The 14,803-nt window shown below is 40.6% G+C and overlaps 1 protein-coding gene across 1 annotated transcript in view; it reads right to left on the bottom strand.

Annotated features, from left to right (window-relative positions):
- Nucleotides 1-14,803, bottom strand: part of MED12L (mediator complex subunit 12L) — a 393,418-nt gene that overhangs the window by 177,220 nt on the left and 201,395 nt on the right. The window lies entirely within an intron of this gene.

The following is a 14,803-nucleotide window of genomic DNA, read 5'->3' as shown; positions in this document are numbered from 1 at the left end:
AACAAGCGGATCAAGCAGGAATAGATGAATCTTGGTTTCTATTTAGGAAATGGAGGAGGAGACACAAAGAACAACAGGAAGGATGAAAGAAGGATCCCAAAGTCTCACCCTACAGCAGACCTGGGCATTGTATGGCCCGTGGGCGACATCAAACCCTCTAACTAGCTCTGACCGGCCCAAAAGAAATTGATAAGCTCTGTGTGTCAGCAGCAATCTAAACACTATGTTTTGGAGTCCCAAACGCTCAACAGGATTCATGGGGCCCCAAAAACGCAATCTTCAGAGTCCTCCACACAGTGTACATTGTACAGGCCCCTACTCTTCCTGCCTGTCTAGCGTAGACCCCCGACCATTCGTTCGCCAAGTCGTCACTTACTGTATGTGCCAGAAAGCCGGGAGAACAAATTCCGGGTGACTACACCAGGCCAGATAAATATAAGGACAACAAGCACTGCCAGGTCACAGATGGAGGATGCTTGTAGAGTCACTTACCGGGGATGGGGTAGGACTATTGGAGTCACTGCAAAAGCCAGCCTGAGATGCTGTGAGGGCCCATGTGGAGGCAGGGGGTATACATGCTGGCCCCTCTGTTTTGTATTAAGGGATAGTATACAGTATATATGTATTGGGTAGAGCATAGCTGAGTATATTAGTCTGTCCCCCAATTTCTCATGCAGCTCCATAGGAAAATTAATTGGCCACCCCTGCCCTAGAGGGAATTCTATGAGAATTTTTTTTTAAATATAATATTGTACTAACAAAATGAACAATGCAGATTGGAGGTGCCTGAACAGAAATAAACCTCATAAGTGCAGACTTCAATAAGATATAGAATGGGTCATCTGGAGGAAATAATTCATCAGTTAGAAAAAGAGTTAACAATAGCTTCTAAAAGCATTACAGGGATTAAAGGCAATAAGGAGGCCCTTAGTGCAAAAGTGCAAGATCTGAAAGATAGCGCTAGAAGAAACAATATAAGGATAATGGGAATCCCTGTGAAGGAAGAGGGACATGATACATGTGATGTTATGCAAAAGTGGCTAATCAATTTGTAGAAGACACGTTTTCTCGATAAGGCCTATTAACATGTACAGGATCTGCTGCAGATATCAAGTAACAGCCACAGCAACCTACACGTGCTAGGACATACTGTACTCCCCCCCAATGTATACATGGTATAGATATTTAAAGTGGAAAAACTGCTCTTAAAAAAACAAACATTTGATCAAATAGTATGTACCATCTCACCAGGTTAAGGTGACTTCAGAGGGATGGTCCTACACAGACATTGGCCTCTCTTGGCCTTATACTAAGCCTACATACTGGGCATGGAGAATTTAACCAATCTCTATTTAAAATACCCAAACTTCTAACCAGCATGCCCGGTGTTTAGGCTTAGTATAAGCCCAAGAGAGGACAGTGTCAGTGTAGGACCATTTCTTAATCACCTTAATGTGGTGGGATGGTACACTTTATTTGATCAAATGGTTTGCCAAGAAGCTCAGTCTTTTCCAAAAAGTTTTAGAGCAGTTTTTCTATTTAAAATATCTATATTGTGTACGCCGTAGGAATGGGGGGGGGGAGTAGTATACACGAAAAGCCCTACACAGTGTCGGACTGGCCCACAAGAGCACCAGAGGATCCTCCGGTGGGCCCCCAGCTTTAGAACCTGCACTACCACTGACTGACATGTTGTTTCTCCCAAACATCTGGATAGGCCCCAGATACCCCAGTCCGTCACTGCCTACACAGTCCTAACACAGCAGAAAGTCTGCTGCATATCTTGTACATGTGAATGGACCCCTAGGCTATGTTGACGCTACTTATATTTTCATGAAAGTACGGCCGTTGATGCAATCGGCAACAACGGGTGTACTTTTTATGAAAACATACGTTGCCTTGTCTTCTATAGAATCCTGGCCAAAGCGTATACACATATGCAAAGTTACGCAGATATCCTCCAATACTAATAAGATATAGACAGTGTTGTGTATGGAGGAATCAGTGTTAATGTGACCTGAATTCTAGTTATTAACCCAATACCTATAGAAAGACACTGAACCTCTCTTTTAATCTAAAAAATTAATGTACTTTATTATTAAAACATGATTTTTTACAATTCATGAAAAACAATGAACCATGACTGACAAGATTATTGAAAACACACATAGTATACCCTCCATCCGGGATCTCTCGCAGTGCCGTAGAAAACTGACTTGTCAGTTTTCTGCTGCCATCCAGTGAATAGCGGCCGCAGAAAATCCTGTTAGTGCATACTATGGAGCGAGCGGCTATGGCCGCTTGCTCCATAGTGTGCTTTGGGGAGTTCTGATGCGGGCGCGCACAGATGCGCCCGCATCAGAACTCTACAGCTACCAAGATCATCCGGCCGGTACTGCAGTAGCGGCCGGGATGATCTTTTCGGAGACCGACCGGGTCACGGAACGGCTGGTCTCTTACGCAGTATGAACATGGCCTTATATGGGATAGAAAACGTGCATCAAATTTCAAGTAAAGCCCCCCTGCCCATCAGGTTTAGTACCAATATGATCTTACCAAAGGCTAGAAATATAAAATCCATGTTTATTTAAGAGCCATTAAAAATGACCATAAAGAGTGAAGGTGTACATAAAATATGCTTACATCTTTTGGACAGTATCAATCCCATAATATATAATGTTTTCTAGCAGGCTTTGTGCCTACAGGGTATGTATGTATTACAGTGATTAAAGGCAATAAGAAAGCCCTTAGCACAAAATTGCAAGATCTGGAAGATAGAGCTAGAAGAAACAACATAAGGATAAAGGGAATCCCTGAGAAGGAAGAGGGACATAATACACGTGATGTTATGCAAAAGTGGCTAATCAATTTGTAGAAGACACGTTTTTTCCCTTAGGGTCTATTCACATGTACAGGATCTGCAGCAGATATCAAGGAACAGACAAAAACAGAGAAGTGCAACAGAAAACTGCACATGCTAGGACTTACTGTACTCCCCCCCCCCCCTCAATGTATACATGGTATAGATATTTGAAGTGGAAAAACTGCTCTTAAAAAAACAAACATTTGATCAAATAGTATGTACCATCTCACCACGTTAAAGGGAACCTGTCACCCCCCGTGTTGGGGTGAAGGCCGCCCTAACCCCCGCTAGAGCCCTGTATACCTACCCCCATCACGCCAAGTCCCACTCCTGGAGCCGGTTCCGGGACGGAGATATCCTTGTCAGAAGCCCGGCGGGCGCGCTGCTGAGTTGAGTCTGACGCCCATAGAGAATGAATGGAGCCGTCATTCTCTATGAGTGCCGTACTCATCCCAGCAGCGCGCACGCCGGGCTTCTGACAGGGATATCTCCGTCCCGGGACCGGCTCCAGGAGTGGGACTTGCCAAGATGGGCTTAGTATCCAGGGCTCTAGCGGGGGCTCGGACGGCCTTCACCCCGGCACAGGGGGTGACAGGTTCCCTTTAAGGTGACTTCAGAGGGATGGTCCTACATTGCAATTGGCCTCTCTTGGCCTTATACTAAGCCTACATACTGGGCATGGAGAATTTAATCAATCTCTATTTAAAACACCCAAACTTAGAACCTGCATGCCAGGTGTTTAGGCTTAGTATAAGCCTAAGAGAGGACAGTGTCAGTGTAGGACCATCTCTCTGCGGTCACCTTAACTTGGTGAGATGGTACTCTATATTTGATCAAATGGTTTGGTAAGAACCTCAGCTTTTTTTCAAAAAGTTTTCGAAATATCTATATTGTGTATACAATGAAGATGGGGAGGGGGTGGTATATACAATAAGTCCTACACAGTCTTAACACAGCATAAAATCTGCTGCGAATCTTGTACATGTGAATGCACCCTTATATGGGATAGAAAAAGTGCATCAAATTCCAAGTAAAGCCCCCCCCCTGCCCCCCCAAGTTTAGCACCAAGATGATCTTACAAAAGGCTAGAAATATAAAATCCATATTTATTTTAGAGCCACAAAAAATGACCATAAAGAGTGAAGGTGTACATAAAATATGCTTACATCTTTTGGACAGTATCAGTCCCATAATATATAATGTTTTCTAGCAGGCTTTGTGCCTACAGGGTATGTATGTATTACAGTGATTAAAGGCAATAAGAAAGCCCTTAGCACAAAATTGCAAGATCTGGAAGATAGAGCTAGAAGAAACAACATAAGGATAATGGGAATCCCTGAGAAGGAAGAGGGACATGATATAGGTGATGTTATGCAAAAGTGGCTAATCAATTTGTAGAAGACAAGTTTTCTCCCTTAGGGTCTATTCACATGTACAGGATCTGCAGCAGATATCAAGGAACAGACAAAAACAGAGAAGTGCAACAGCAAACTGCACATGCTAGGACTTACTGTACTCCCCTCCAATGTATACATGGTATAGATATTTGAAGTGGAAAAACTGCTCTTAAAAAAAACAAAAACATTTGATCAAATAGTATGTACCATCTCACCACATTAAAGGGAACCTGTCAACTCCCCCGTGCCGGGGTGAAGGCCGCCCTACCCCCCGCTAGAGCCCCGTATACCTACCCCATCACGCCAAATCCCGCTCCTGGAGCCGGTCCCGGGACGGAGATATCCTTGTCGGAAGCCCGGTGGGAGCGCTGCTGAGTTGAGTCTGACGCCAATAGAGAATGAATGGAGCCGTCATTCTCTATGGGTGCCGTACTCATCTCAGCAGTGCGCGCGCCGGGCTTCTGGCAGGTATATCTCCATCCCGGGAACGGCTCCAGGAGTGGGACTTTTCTGCATCCTTCTGATCTAGCTAATAAACATGAAAAGGGAGATTTATCAAACGGGTGTAAAGTAGAATTGTCCTAGTTGCTTCTTGCAACCAATCAGATTCCACCTTTTATTTTTCAAAGAATGTGTGAGGAATGAAAGGTGAAATCTAATTGGTTGCTAGGGGCAACTAAGACAATTCTGTTTTACACCAGTTTGATAAATCTCCCCTGAAATTTATACATTCAAAACCCTATGGAGACATAACTCCTTATTGCTGCTTTCTGTGGCTTGTACAATGATACAATGTAAATCTCGCTGTATGGTTTGAATTCTGGTTTATCCAGAAAGTCAAGTGCTTGTAATAAACAGGAAGTAGATGACAATGCTACATTATGTGTCACCGGGTGTGTTATCACTTATAGATCAGTCCTTAAGAAATACTGTAATATGTGTGGTAACATTAAAGGAGATCACCTGAAGAGTTGTTTCAGATGACATGTGAATCCAGCAGATGACGTGACCTGTGTGCACTGACATGGGGCCATCTACTATATGGGGGATGCACAGAGGGATCTTTTACTATATGGAAGCTGCACAGAGAGTCCCAGTATTACATGTTGCTAGTAAGGTAGCGCAGGTGCTAGGGGGCGGGGGCTAGGTTGGTGGACAGCCTTGGGCTGTCCACCCGGGTTGACACAAATACTTTTTTTTTTTAACTGTTTTTCTTAAAACTTAAAAGACTCTATAAATTTGGTATCATTGTTATCATAATGGCACATAGAATAAAATGATACAGGTAGTTCTCACGCAAAATGAATGGAGTATATATTGAAAGAACCAACGATTAAAGACCCAATGTGCATTTTCACCCCCCCCCCCCACACACACACACACATACACAAAAATAATAATAACAATAACTGAAACTTTTACAAAAAACATAAAGAAAAACATTTGGCCAAATTGGCTTTATCACTAAGGGGTTAAATATTTACAAAAAAAGCATCAGACAGAAGAGTCATAAGAAGGTTGCTTATTGCGGACTTCCCCTTTTATATATACTTGCCCCAAATCTTCTGCTATACTCTCTGCTGAAGTTCCACTTTAACTCCCTTGCTTGGACAATTTGTATTCATAAATTAACCAACAAAAACAGCTCGATAAGGCCTGTACGCACTCTCCCTCATACCCAGTGGCTGGTTTGTATTGTTAGACTTGTGCTTTGTATTTGTGTGATTCCATATTTTTCCCTCAGCAATAATTTCATATTTTTTAATGTCATTATAATTTTCACTTGTCTCAAGTACTGTATGTTTTATGAAGCCAGAATATTCTGCCATTAAAAATGCCTTGTCTTTTGTTAAATCTGTTATTTATTGTTTTGGCTCTAAAGAATTGGCTCCATGAATAGGGGAAAGATGGACTCCGCCCCCATGACTCCAGGCTGGTCATTTGCATACTGCACATGGCAGGATTAAAGTGTCACTGTCGTTATAACTTTCAAAATCTAAATCAACAGTAGATGTGATATAAAGCAAGTTTGTAATTTACATAAATTTTTTTTTTTTTTGCTGTAAAACAACGCTAAACTTACCAGAAATCCAGGTCCAGTCTCCTGAAGGCAGATTTTTAGCCTTGTTCTGGTTTAAAAAAACTGACTAAACACAGGAATTCCAGCCACTAAGTGTCACGGCTCAATGTGTCCATCAGTCACGTGACAGCCTTCTCTCTGTGAGCGCTCAGATGGCCTGGGAAACACTGGACTTCCTGTTTTCTGACTGAGGAAAAAAAGAGTCAGAAAACAGGAAGTGCTGTGTTTTCCATGATAACTAAAAAAAAAAAAAGAATGTATATTGCAAACTTGCTTTATATCACATCTGCTTTTGGTTTAGATTTTGAAAGTTATAACGACTGGTAAACTTTAACGTGTAGTGTCAGGACAATTATTAGTCTGACAGTCCTGCCACTGGTACCTTTGTAATGTATTATTAATGTCCTACACCCCATTGCCAGCAGTTTCATATTGAAACTGCTGGTGACAAGTTCCCTCTAAGTAATAAATAATGCTGAAAGTATATATAGATATTAACCTTTCTTTTATATTATTCCTTCTTGTTAGATCTACCGCTGGCATTGGCTAGATAATACTAAACTATACTATAAAAACTTCTACTTTCAATTTGACTTCATATGGAAATTAAGAAATAATGAATTCAAGTTAACATATTAACCTTCTGGGGAGAATTAAAGTAAATTGGAGCTTAACAATGTTACTGCTTGTTTTTCTACCCACATTGCCACCCACAGATCTCCCTTCTTATTAAAGCCGCCACTCCCATACAGAATATATGTCTTGTTGGCAGTCAGTGCAAAGATTTAAATGATGATTGACCTAATATGAGGCATAGCCAGCTGGATCGATGTCAGACCATGAAATTAAACATCAGAGCTAGATGAATAACCTGTGCATTCTAACCAGGGAAATTATATTTTCTTTTAGGATATACTCCCCTGCCTGAGCTGACTTGGAGAGATGCAACTACATGATGGACACGACAGCTGCTGAGACAACCATCTGCTGAGCAGCAAGTATTGTGCTCTGGTCCCATTAATTAGAAATTACCTATGTACCATGGTGGTCATCTGCTGTCTTGGGAACTACTATCCAGTGCATAGTTGCATCTCTTTACAACTGATAACATCGGGTAGGACAGGATGTCTTCACAATCCATTTAAAGGGAAACTTAAAGGGCCATTTAGAATTGTGAAATTGTTAAGATTTAAGTGATGATCTCAACTTCAATTAAACTCAGCAATGACCAAACGACAAATAAAAAGTCATATATTACCATTGTATTAACGTCTTTTTGTAGCGATTTATCCCTTAAACTCCTATCATTAAAAAAAAAAAAAACGCTTGTCGTTCGCTAAATCAGAGCTCAAGTGATTTATCTGTACATGTTAAATGACCCTAAGGACCGTACCAGGTACAGAGATGCAGATACACGCAAAGAGGGGATAGGGAGATAAAATCAATCATGTCTTTGTCTTTGGTGATGTCCATTTGCAGGGTTATAAAAACTGTATTTTTCCTTGGAAGCTGCAGTGCCACAGAAGTGATGCAGAGCCATAGCATGCATTCCTCCTCCCTCCCCCACCTCCGCCTTCCTTGAGTAATTGATGTATAGAGGTGAAGGTTTAACCCTTTATGTCAATCAAAGAAGGCAGGGAGGAGTGTGGGAGGGACTATGCCTTTAGGCTACCTCTGTATTTTTTATATTCTTGCTTCATACATAGTAGGGTGCAATAAACATTCTCCTTATAGGTCTTTATTCAAGACTATTGCATCTACAGCTTGAGATGTAACTGTATACTTGTACTTGGCCTATTTGTTTATGCCCTGCAAACTACTTTTTTGTGCTGTCCTCTCTAGCTTGTGTGAGTTGTCCTCCAAGGTTTCTCTCCACCCTGGAGACTCTTCTTTGAGCTGGTGTGTGACACTTTCTTCATCCCTGCTGCTATCTACAACATTGAAAGAGCTAAAGGTCTGGCTTACAGACCTATATCATCATTCTCACACAAATGAAAGGGACAATGCCATTTGAGTTTAGGTTAATGAAGAGTTTTCTGCTTTCATAAGGTAAACTTGCAATACAATCATTCTTAATAAATGTTCTGTATCAAAATCGTAGAAACATGAAGACATAGCAGTGCAAATCTTGGCTTGTTTCAATTTTTGATATACACAAGCCTGTTCATGTATCCGATAATATAGATGCATTTGTAGGCAAACAGAAATGGGGGATGTAACAAAACTAGTGTAAAATTTAGATGGCAACCAATAAGCTTCCAGCTCTCATCTATCATCCTTTTACTGTGGGCAAATATTCCACTTCTCGTTCCCATCTTTATAAGTCTCTCCAAACGTACAGTACACAAAACAGACAATCATCTCCACCTCTACATTCAACTTTTCTGTAGGTAGTGCAGAAGGAGTTGGTTCTGCATCAGCTGAACAACACTTTTAAGGTCCCCATACCCACTTGTGGCACGTTCAGACGTTGGTATAAGGTGTATGGGGCTCTGCCAGTCGAGCACTGGCACGTAATGCCAGTGAACTAAATCCCCACCCAACTCTTTTGTTCTGGGAGATATAAGCTGCAGCCAAAGCTCTCTGGCTGCAGTATACCACTTCCTCCTCATAGAGTACACAGAAGCATTTGGTCATGCTGAACATCCCTATGTATGGGGAGGAATTGAGCTGGTCGGAGAGATAGCTGACGGTCCAACAATCGTTCAGTTGTCTCTTATTGAAGGTGTATGGGGACTGTTGGTTTATTTGACCTTCAACGGTATTAATATACATTTATTTTGCATGAAATACATTGTAGACATACCTAGTATGCAGGGTAAAGACAACAACCCTGGTATAATTGATATAACTGATCATATACAGTAGTATAATGGAGATAACTAAAATCAGATGCAAATAATAAAGTTACTGCAAAAATTAAAATTAGGTTGCTGCTATCATTGCAAGTAAGAGCTACCGTTAATTGAGTTATACAAGGAAACCTGGCACTATGCAAGAGACTACAGTCCATAATATAATACACTGCTAAACAAAACATGTCTATTAAAGCCAATCACATAAGAAATGGAGCTGGCAGCTGATGCCCTGCAGTCATTGCGTAAGTACGGTCTACTTCGGAGCTGAACTCCTGAACTGTAGATCAACTTTTTAACTTCCTACACATCCGAGGTTTATTTAGGTAATCACATTACTTTGGAGGTTCTACAATTATTATGCTACCAATTACCGTAACATTGAAATAAAATGTCATTGTTGCATATCAAGGCTCGGTTCACACTACGTATATTTCAGTCAGTATTGTGGTCCTCATATTGCAACCAAAACCAGGAGTGGATTGAAAACACAGAAAGGATCTGTTTACATAATGTTGAAATTGAGTGGATGGCCGCCATATAACAGTAAATAACGGCCATTATTTCAATACAACAGCCGTTGTTTTAAAATAACAGCAAATATTTGCCATTAAATGGCGGCCATCCACTCAATTTCAACATTGTGTGAACAGATCCTTTCTGTGTTTTTAATCCCCTCCTGGTTTTGGTTGCAATATGAGGACCACAATACTGACTGAAATAGTGTGAACCCAGCCTTAAAGGGAAACATACAAACCTGTTGATATGTAACTGCTCATTCCGGCACCAGTCTTGAGCCCCTATTACATGGGGTGATGGAGAGCTGTCAGCGCTCGCTTGCCCATCATTCCCCGCTCACTGCCGGCACTATTACACGTGTCAGCAGCAAGCCGGTAAGAGCTGGGGGGGAGGGGCGCGGGGAGCTGCGGGGACACTGCCTAGGTGATCGCTATATTGTCCAGACAGCACATAGAAAATAACAGCGGTATGCTCGCGTCACTCCTATTCCACGGAGGGACGTCAGCAGATCATTGCTATCTTAGTTGTTTGTGTTTCAAAATGTTGAAAGACGACAGACAACGATCAGCCGACATTGTTCATGTCAGCTGATCGTCGTCTTCTATTACACCAGACTATTATCAGCCATACCAGCCGATATCGGCCGAATACAGCCGATAATCTTTTTGTGTAATAGGGCCTTTATTTACCTATTTACCACCATTTTTGAGTATTTAGATCCGAAGCCAACATTGTAATTAGTCAGTTTGGTGTGCTGGGGGCATTCCTCAGACCCTCAGTGCACTGTCCCCCGTACTTGCTTGTATGTCTCCCCAACTACTTGCAAAAGAGAGATATATGACTTCTTAGATTTTTTCCACACTGCATTAAAACACAAATTTCCGGTCCTTGCACAAAAAATTTAATTAGAAGCACAGACCTTGATAAATATTGGGCAATTTTGCCCTCTTTTTGGCTAAAAAATGGCTAACAAAATACACTGCCTAATTGTTTTACTGATATAGTAAAATCAATATTCAAGCAATCTCCTATGGAATGATTTTTTTCTGTAAGAGGCCTATGTATCATAACATCTTTCAAAAGGGGATCTCTCTCCAATATAATCCAGTACTTAATAGCATTTATGGATCGTGTTGATCTGTTAGTATTGAATGAAAAAAAAAAAAACAATCTTTTACTGTTATTATTTTGGACCTTGTTACAGAAAACAATATTTCTTCTCTTCTCTTTCAGTGACACTTTGTGTAGTATTTCTTTAGGGGACTATCTTTTGTGCAGTCTCTAACATAGTTCTTTAGCTTGTATTCTATAACTTTTAGTAAGTCTGAGCAATTGCCAATACTGAATTTCTTCTTTGACTGCCTGTGGGTGAGAACTTTTGAAGCAAAGCAAGGAGTTGCACGCCGTAGGATTTCTATAACCTGTGGTGGTGGTTGTAGCATCTTTTATAGATACTTATTAGAGATGAGCAAACCTTGAGCACACTCGGGTATGGACTCACAGCATTTCATTACTGATGGTTGAAGCCATAGGCAGTAACCATGTTTTCCATGATTCACTAAGCCTTTGCCACATCCATTGGTGCCAGGTCACATGTTTGCACTCCTTGTTCTTTTTTGTAGGGGTTTCCACCCCTCCTGGATGGTCCTTCTAAAGGGGCTTATCTCTCTTGGTCCCATTGTACACTAATTGTTTTATTGGATTTCTTTGCTGTCTCTTATTGCCTCATTGGAATATCCGATGACTATGGTAATCTTGTCACACATACAAGTGTATCACAATAAATTAGGCTATCAATAAAAAGTTATTTATTATTTTCAGTAATTGAATTCAAAAAGTAAAACACCTACAGTATATTATATAGAGTCATTACAAACAAAGTGAACTATGTCATGCAGTCACTGCAAGTTTTGAGTGCATTTACTGTTCATACTTTTCATTCGAACAACATTTCTGTGTTTAAAAAAAACTTTTACAGTTGGTCTTATAAAATATTCTAATTTTCTGAGATAATGGATTAAGGGTTTTTTCTTGGCTGTTTCATCAACATTAATCAGACATAATCATCAACATTACCAGAAATACACACTAGAAAAAGTGCACTCTGTAAAGACTCTATAGAATATAGGCGTTTTAATTTTTAAATTGAATTACTGAAAAAAAAAACTCTTTGATATTACAATCTATTGAGGTGTTCTTGTACATTTTTCCCTTTTTTACAGTCCTTCTTTTAGGTCTGAACTGCGATCAGGTGTTTTTCTAGTTCTAGTTCTAGGTGCTTCTTGGCTTTACATAACTCCATGGTAGTGGCGTCATATATCATATGCCTTTTTATGTTTTATTCAGGATAATGAGCATAAGATTCATAGAGTCTTCAAGATAGGCTTTATACGATTTCAATAAAAATTCTTAATCTTCTTGAAAATGAGAGGGATTCTTGTATGTTCTCAGACCCCAGTGCAATGTTGTTCAGAAAGTAAGGCAGAAAATTACCTGTACAACTACTTCTGTTGCTTACATTATCCAGTGTCAGTAAAACAATTAGGCAGCTGTACATCAGGTTTCGTGAGCATTGTAATTCTATTACAAAGGAACATGTTAAGAGTAAGCATGGAGACGACCCTAAAGGCCTAAAGTTCGCTGGACTACTGAGGGTTAATTTACCAGCAAATGGAGGTGATAGACATAAAGAGCTGCTAAGAAAAGCAGCATGGCTTATCTCCGAATTTAATGCAACAGGCCTTTAGGCTTGAATGAGAGGAATGAGCTCGATGTCTTCAGTTAACGCTTTTAATTGTTTTAATGAACACTTTATATAGTTACTTGAATGCTGTCACGTCCATACACCTGTATAAGTAGTGTGACTAGCAGGACATGTCTCAGTCAGATGAAGTACAACAACGTTTAAACAGCCTCTGCTGGACCACCCGGATGGCGTTCCTCATTCCCCTTCCTGCAATATTATTTGTATGAGGACTGCAATAAAATAGGAATACAGGTTTTCAGGTGAGTGCCGCAATCTATTTTTTATATGCTGCACTATAGTGAATGGGGGTTGTTTCTGCAGCATATGTATGGGTTTTTGAAACTCTATTCCAAAAAATAGTACGACTGCAGAGATTGTTTTGCTACAAATCTGCTGCATCTGAATATATATTATATAATATATTAACTATTGTATCAGGCTGCAGACACGGTTAGGCAAAAAAATATATGGTGCTTAATGGAAATAACAAAAGCAGCAATAAGTCGTGCTATGTATCTATGAGTCCTTTTACACACACAGATTAATTGCTTCTTTTAACCAATAGGCATTTAGACGAAAAGATAAATCGCTACGAAAAGTTGTTAGTATGATCGTAAATAGTTTTGTAAGTATTGACCGAATGACGAGTGTTTACACTGAAAGACTTATGAATGATTAAGAATGATATTAAGGTCAGCTCAAAATATGCTATCAATGCCATATGAATGACATAACATTCGTCGTTTGATCATTGCCACTTTTATACCAGAAGATTTTTGCTTAAATTCAAACGATTTATTGCATGATAATTGGCCGACTGTAGCACGGCAAGCAAGTGACCTGTGACCAATAAGTGCAGGTAAGATGAAACAGCAATGAAGATGCCCTGGCATTTTCCCAGCTTGTGATCCACTTAAATTGTCCTTGATCAAAAAAAAAAATTGTCCTTGATCATATGGTTGCATACAGAGTGCCAACTTTAAAGGGTTTTCTCCCCAACATTACTCAATAGGTGATGAGAGTCTGATCAACGGATCCTGTGTCCCCCTGGTCGAATGGATCATCAGTCTGACTTGTACTATGCCATTTAACTTTTTCGGCCTGAAAACAATAGCTGAGTGGCGTACTTGACAATCCAAAAAAGTTGAACAGAGTTGCAGCGCACATGTCTGACCACTGCCCAATGCAATAAATGGAAGCCCAGGATCCTTATTCTAATGATTGGTGGTGGTGATGCCAGCAGTCACACCAAATAGGCTCTTATCACCTATCCTGTGGATAGGCAATATGTATGGTTGGTGGGAATACACCATTAAATGATTATCATCAGGATTTAAAGGGAATCTGTCAGCTGTGATTCACATTACAAATAGCTGTTAGGTCAAGGAGACACACATTACCTTTCATATGTCCAGCTGTGCTTCCAAGATGTAAAAATGCTTCTATTCTCTGACACAAAGAGTCAAAGAGGCTTTTCCAAGCTCCTGAATAGCTGCAAGCTGCAATCCTTCTTTTCTTCCCCTTCTCTGCTTGATTGAAAACCGGAAGCTGAGTCCCAAGCAGTGTCAAGTATGGAAGGGGGGAGTCAGGAGGTGTTAGGGTCCGTTCATACTACGGAATCCGCAAGGATAACTTCCAGCGGATTCTGTCCACGCTCCGGCTTGAACATCTGGCCGTTCCAAAGGCTTCATTCTGTGTTGAGGCAGATTCCACTGTCCGCCCAAAGAATTGACATGTTAATTCTGTTTTAGCTGGAAGGTGGAATCTGCCTGAATAGAATAGAGCCTATGGGAACGGGCAGATCTTCAAGGGGGAGCGCAGGGGGGCGAGCACATGGAACATGCTGGAGATTTTCCACGCAGATTCCGTAGTGTGAATGGGTCCTTAAAGCTTGCTGCACTTAAAGCGCTCAGGAAAGCCTCTTTGGCAATTTTTTTTTATATTTTTTATGTTATTCTATAGAATAAAAGCATTTTTCTATGTTATAGAAAAACAGACTGATATGTAAAAGGCACTGTATGTCTCCTGGCCCAAAAAGCCTCTTACAGTGTCAGCAGTTTGGATCGTCAATTGCAGCTGCCAGATTTACTTTAAGCTATGGAAGTATTCTGAAGCACCACCTTAGAAGTGCCATGCCTCCTGCCGATGGGGTGCACTGCAGGTTGGCAGAGGATAATCGGCTTATGTCTGTTAGTTTTTAAAAGGATTTAAAAAGAAGAAAAAGTAGCGACAGGTTACAAAACATGTCCATAGACAGCCTTGTGCCCATTATTCTTTACACATCCGCCCCATGATCCATTAAATGACAAACACACCTTTCTGGAGGCTGTTTAGTTTAGGAGG

The sequence above is a fragment of the Dendropsophus ebraccatus genome, chromosome 6 (genome assembly GCF_027789765.1).
Source record: "Dendropsophus ebraccatus isolate aDenEbr1 chromosome 6, aDenEbr1.pat, whole genome shotgun sequence".
NCBI classification, from domain to species: domain Eukaryota; kingdom Metazoa; phylum Chordata; class Amphibia; order Anura; family Hylidae; genus Dendropsophus; species Dendropsophus ebraccatus.
This window is presented reverse-complemented; position numbering and strand designations above follow the sequence as displayed.